The sequence below is a fragment of the Polypterus senegalus genome, chromosome 9 (assembly GCF_016835505.1).
Source record: "Polypterus senegalus isolate Bchr_013 chromosome 9, ASM1683550v1, whole genome shotgun sequence".
In the NCBI taxonomy this organism is placed as follows: Eukaryota; Metazoa; Chordata; class Cladistia; order Polypteriformes; family Polypteridae; genus Polypterus; species Polypterus senegalus.
In genome coordinates this window covers 120,274,815-120,281,256 of record NC_053162.1, presented here as the reverse complement: position 1 = coordinate 120,281,256, position 6,442 = coordinate 120,274,815, and the positions used below count along the sequence as shown (strand labels likewise).

At 34.0% G+C, this 6,442-nt stretch overlaps 1 long non-coding RNA gene across 1 annotated transcript; it reads left to right on the top strand.

Annotated features, from left to right (window-relative positions):
* The first annotated feature begins 262 nt into the window (after nt 1-262).
* LOC120534984 lies at nt 263-4,288 on the top strand. Its single transcript, XR_005634834.1, has 3 exons — nt 263-340; nt 3,131-3,190; nt 4,214-4,288. It is a non-coding gene; the product is annotated as an uncharacterized LOC120534984 (long non-coding RNA).
* The last annotated feature ends 2,154 nt before the right edge of the window (nt 4,289-6,442 follow it).

The following is a 6,442-nucleotide window of genomic DNA, read 5'->3' as shown; positions in this document are numbered from 1 at the left end:
TGTCAGCTTCTTCCTGACCCTAGTCTGGAAATAAATGTCTTTGGAAATTTGCTGCACACTCATCTTGCTGGGAGGGCTGTCAGAGTTGGTCATTTCAGGTATGTGAAATAAGAAAATAATTTTAACTCCTAGAATAGACTTATTCACCTCTTTTCAACAGTATACATATTCCAAAAAGTATATATATACTTAATAACATAAAGAAATATATATTGAATGTATGTTTTTTGTTTGTTTTTACAGAGATGGCAAACAGATTGGCTTTCTTGGAGAAAATAATAATTATGACTTTAATCTCCAAGATTTCAACTATCTGGGAGATATCGTACCCATCAAAATAGTGAGTATTGCTCCTAAGTTAAGACTGCTTTCATTTATTGTGTGTCAATGTATATGTGAAAGTCTGTTATGCAGTAAATATTTTTGCTAATATTTGAAAATCCAGCATAATATAGAAAAGCCTTGGATACTAAAAAAAAGAGACTCATCTCACATGTACCTGTAGAAATCATGAACTAAAAGCTATAAGGTTGGAGAAAACTAATGTATTATATAGATGTATCAGACTAATAAAGGCACACTTGTATTAAATATCATCCTGGCATTACTTTGTAGACTCTTTTAACTGTTATCTAATTTATTTAATTTTTTATTTCTTGGAATCTAGTATATAGTCAGTCATTTTCCAACCCGCTATATCCTAACACAGGGTCACGGGGGTGTGCTGGAGCCAATCGCAGCCAACACAGGGTGCAAGGCAGGAACAAATCCCGGGCAGGATGCCACCCCACCGCAGAATCCAGTATAAAGTATATGGAAAAATCTTGATATTAATTTAGGTAGACATTAAACCTTAGATATCTGACTTCTAACCAATTATTCATTTTGTAACTCACATAAAGCAGTCTGATAACTGTCTATGGCTCTAAAATCTATACTAATCATTCTCATGGAAAGAAGCTCACACACAAGTAAATAAGTAATAATAATAATAATAATAATAATAATAATAATAATAATAATAATAATAATAATAATAATAATAATAATAATACATTTTATTTATATAGTGCTTTTCCCATGCTCATTGGTTATGCATACCTTGAGAAATGTAATTATGAAGATTGAAAACTACCCATCAATTAATTCTTTTGTTTGTTTGGCTGGACTAGCTGATTGTTAGATGTGTCTTGTTATGTAAAACCATAGGTCTGAAACAGGGAATACTTACTGTTTCTCTTGACTGTAATTAGTATACCTTGGTATTAGCTCCCAAGGGACCTTAGAGGCTACAGATTTTTCTTTCAAATAATCTGAGAAATAGCTAAAGGACAATTTAATCCTGTAATGAAACTTTATACCTATTTCTATATCTTGTCAACCTTTTCCGCAGTTAGAACAGATAGTATCAGTGTTAGCTTTCCCAAAAATCTTAGCTCAGATACTGTATGCTATTTCTGGCATAGCAGGACTCCTACAAGATTAAAACTCATACAAAAAGAAAAAAAAAAACATTTACCAGACTAAACAAGGAAACTAATTAAGCAGATGCCTTTTAGCTTCATATCACCGGCTTAGTTTACATGCTGTACACTTCCCAGATCCACTTTGCCCATCCCTTCTGTAATCTTAAAAGGCATGTGACAATAGGAATGGATGTGTTAACACCATGTAACAAGCTCCTTACGTTAACCCTCTGACTGTTCACCTTTACTGTATGCATTTTGAAGCAAAGGATTATCAAACACAACTTTAAAAGATATTTTTTTACCTTTTTACTGTTCATATCTGAAAACATGGCAAGTCATAAAAATCTGAATTAGTGAAAGCCATTCTAATCTGGGATGCTCGTAAGAAATGTAATGATTTACTTAATGAGGTAGAAGTACATAATCACTTACAGTATTTATCTATTTATGAATTTATTTACTCATCTATCTATCTATCTATCTATCTATCTATCTATCTATCTATCTATTGCGGGGTATTAGCCCCAGACACACACAGGCACAAAGACACAAATGCAAAATACACCCTTTTATTTTCTTTTTCTTAGCACACAGTGCACAAATCACTACCAATAACCTCAGTTTCTTCCTTTCTCTTTCCTTCTTTTCTTCTTCTCGTTACCGCCTACACTCCTCCACACAAGCTCTGTTCTCCAGGTTCACTCTGTTCTTCTTTCGGCAGCACTCCCAAGTGTAGCAGAAATGCTGTAAGGGTACCCAGAAGTACTCCACATGTTCCCGGATCCTCTTCTGGCAGCCCTTCTGGGTGTGGCAGAAGTGCTACAGTCCATGGCATGGGGGCTATTCAGGCTCCCCCTGGCAGTGACCACAGGCCCCAACAGGACTGAACATCCAAGCTCCAAGCCTGTGGCTCTGATGCAATCCAGGGAGGCTGCCCTCTTGCATCCCATGGGAGAAACTGTTGTGGAACTAAATTCTAAATATTTTTGATTGTAATAGAAATGTGTAATTGTTACTCTCTGATAGAAGGGCCATTGGGTGCTAAATCCTTATTAAAGGAACAAAAATAAAAAATAACATCATATTCATAATTACTAACCTTGAAATGGCTTAAAATGATAGCTTAACATGTTTATGTTTGACATTTGTCATTATTAAGCCTTCTGGGAGTGCTGGGATTGCTTGTAAAATATCAAAACATATTATCATATTGTGATCAGCAACTTTGAAATAGCATAAAATGACACAGCACATGCCTATATTAGCAGTCCCCATTTTTTTCAAAGAAAAGGAGTAAATGTGACCCCCTTGCATTCTATTCAGGGATTAACCTCTGGGGTCTGTTGATGTAGGCATGCACACATTCAAGCCCTTCTGATCATTTTTCCTGAAGACACCTATTGGTTTACTCTTCATCTTACTCTTTATCATAAGGGTGTAATTGCCTGCACAAAATATGGTTAATAAGTAGCCTAGGGGGCCAAAAATAGAGGGAACACCAAACATCTTGCCTAACTACTCAAGTCAAATGGTGTATCATTTTTTTTGTACTGGTGAATCCAGAAGTGTTCTTAAGTACTTGCAAATCTTATTATAATAATATAAAATAACAATCTAGCTATGTGCTTATTTTAAATTAGCTTCTTTGGCCTTTTATATAGGGAGATGAAATTTTAGTGGAATGCACCTACAACACTGAAGATCGGGACAAATTAACTTTGGTAAGTGACAGAGCAGTTCTACTATTTTCCTCTTATTATTTTTGTATTGTGGTTCTCTTTTTAAATTCTACTTCTGCTTTAAATATACTGTCCATATGAAAAATACATTTCACTTTTTAATACAAATTCATATATCTCTAGTAAAAATCCACATTTATAATTTTTTATCAAACTGAAAATGGAAGACATTAATTAACCATCTAGGGCTATGGCTAAGATGTAAAAGAGTGCTAGAAAACAAGTTTATAATTTTTCAGGTGCCCTTATTAAAAAGAGAAACAAAAACATATGCTCATCTGTATATAGTATGTTAAAATTTACAAACATCAGAGTCATATCTGTAAGTACTTACCCAGGATATTAAGCAGAGTTTTGCTCTTCACATGCAAAAAAATCATAACATCATTAAGAGGTGAAGCTGCTAGACCAAGTCCAGGACTGTAGTGCCGTGTAAGGTTCGATTAAATTTTCTGGTTAGTCAAATGAAGACTTAAAAGGAGCATGACAAAAGTGTTTAAAATTTTTCAGGGAATTAGAAAAGTGGATGCTATTATTCTGAAATTATCAATTTAACAAGAACATGGTGTCACAGAGGGGAAACCTGTTGTAAGTTTTTCTGTTAATTTGGGTAGTTCTCAGTTTTGTTTTGTTTTGTTTTTATACTTCCTAGTGGTTGTTCTTGAAATTACTCTGACATCTAAAGAGCTGCAGATAGCTCTTGTTTCAGTAACTGTTGCTATATATACATCTCCTTTGCCCAGATCATAGAGTATGTGCATCAATGTGTTTAAGTACTGTCCTTATCTGAAAAAAAACTTACATCTTTAAGGTTAAACTGTGAAGATTTCTATAACTGTGGTAATAAGATTTTTATTAGTGTTTGAATTTCTTAAGTAGAGCTTTTGTTTTAAGGACTTTTAAATATAACTTGGCATTCATTTGTGAAAGCTGAGTAAGTAGAGATTGAGAAGTTATGATCTGATCTTATTAATACATTAACATCATTTTTGTGTTTCTATACAGACAGGATTGGGGACCACAAATGAAATGTGTTTGGCATTTTTATTATATTATCCTAGGAGAAGTATTAGCGGTTGCCAAAGTGCACCAAATGAAGCCAGTCTGCTGTCTTCTCTGGGTGCTCCAAATGTTACGTAAGTAATAGTTTGCCATTTGTAGTTATTAAGGATAAGTCTGGAATGTACAAAAGCTTACCATTTTTAAGATTGATTCTTTTGTTTATACACCTTTTCTTTAGTTGTAGGAAGTAATGCTTATAAGATCACTTATGAATGGTGACAGTTAAAATAAAATGAAATTCTAAACCCTTTTAGTCCATGGTCTTTTATATCTGAGCACAAGAATGAATGATCTACAAAATGCATTTACCTAAATAATTATTTTTTCTTATGTTAACTTCTCTAAGGTAGGGGAATCTGGGGAAATTCAGGTAAAGAACAGAACACTGATTTATGCATTCACTTTTCAGTAAAGTAAAGTTTCCTGGGTTTGGGTTTATGAAAAATGAATTATTTTCATAAAGTGTGCATTCAGACAGTTATGACTAGACACCGTATGGTTAATAAATATATTTTTCTGAAATTTGATCCTCTGCATTTATTTAAGATTTGCTGTCCAATCACTTATTTCTAAAGTATGGAACAAGACGGATATAGATGATTTTCAGACTTTACTGCTGCAAACACCTCAGACTGTCTCGGTGTTCAACTTAACTGTAAGTATGGTTTTATATTCAAACAGGGTAAAGCATTAAGAAGGCCTATAGACAAAGACAGGAAAGTGACATTGGCTTTGTAATATGATGGCAAGGTGGCACCTTGCGTAATAAATTAATGCCAATTTCCAGGATGCACATGAAGTCAACTTACCTAGCATGTTAATTTTGGATTCATTTATTCAAAATTGATTTGAACACAAACATATTTTTTCTTTGGCATGTCTGTGTTTCTGATTTATATTGCAAGATTATTTCCGTTTGCCAGTAAGTCTATCAAAGAATTAGTCTGTGTTTATATATCACAAATTAGACAGAAATGAAAAATCTAAAATAACAGGTGGATTTTTAGTCTTGATTTGAACAACCAGACCCATGTACATCTACTAAAAGAATAATAATCACCATGCTGATGAGCCTTTTCCCTGTGTTGTTAGTAGGTATTAAAACAGCACAAAGAACAGCATGAGAAGGCTTCAATTTTATGGCAGGTTTAAATGATATGAGTAGCATTGACGGATATTTTGGAATTACAGAAAAAAAACAGTTTTGAAAAGTCAATATCAGAACTTTTACATAATGGGCAGCATTAAAAAGAAAACACTAAGCATAACATGTTTGTCTTTTTCAGCTGGGAAATAACAACCAAGTCAGAATGCTCCCTAAGTTACAGCCAAAATATGTGACTGTCTGCAGAGAAATGCCATACACTTCATCACCTGCAAGCAATGTTGGACATGCCTTACAAGCCATAGCCTCCTGGATACTGCTTATGCCTTTGCTAACATTTTCCATGTGAACCTTCACAGATCATTTTAGAGCTGCTACAGTTTGTGGAAGGAAAAATTATTTCTCTTATTTAGTATTAGATAGGAAGAGACTTAGGATTAGTTCTTTTTTAAATAAATGTTTCTTCTTTAGCATTACAAGATAAGTAGTCTAGAGTTTTATTGTTTTAATGAGAAAAATCCCACTGTCATAATATGTTTGAAAGTCTGGAAAAACAAACCAATGTGGAACACTTCAAATGTCAGATCATGAAAGAAATTATTTAAAATGAGGGTTTACTTGCAAATATAATATAATATAATATAATATAATATAATATAATATAATATAATATAATATAATATAATATAATATAATATAATATATGGGCGGCATGGTGGCACAGTGGGTAGCGCTGCTCCCTCGCAGTTAGGAGACCCGGGTTCACTTCCTGGGTCCTCCCTGCGTGGAGTTTGCATGTTCTCCCCGTGTCTGCGTGGGTTTCCTCCCACATCCACAAACACATGCATGTAAGGTGAGTTACATTGTACATTCCAAATTAACTGATCGTAACTTTGAATGTAAGAGGGACCAGTAAAATATTTGTGCTCTGTCCAGGACTGCTTCCTGTCTTGTGCCCAGTACTTCCAGGATAACTTCCCCCATCCGTGTTCTTAAATTGGATTAAGCAAGTTTATATAATGCATACACACCATGAGAATAAATGGTGTTTACTTTGTCTGGTACAC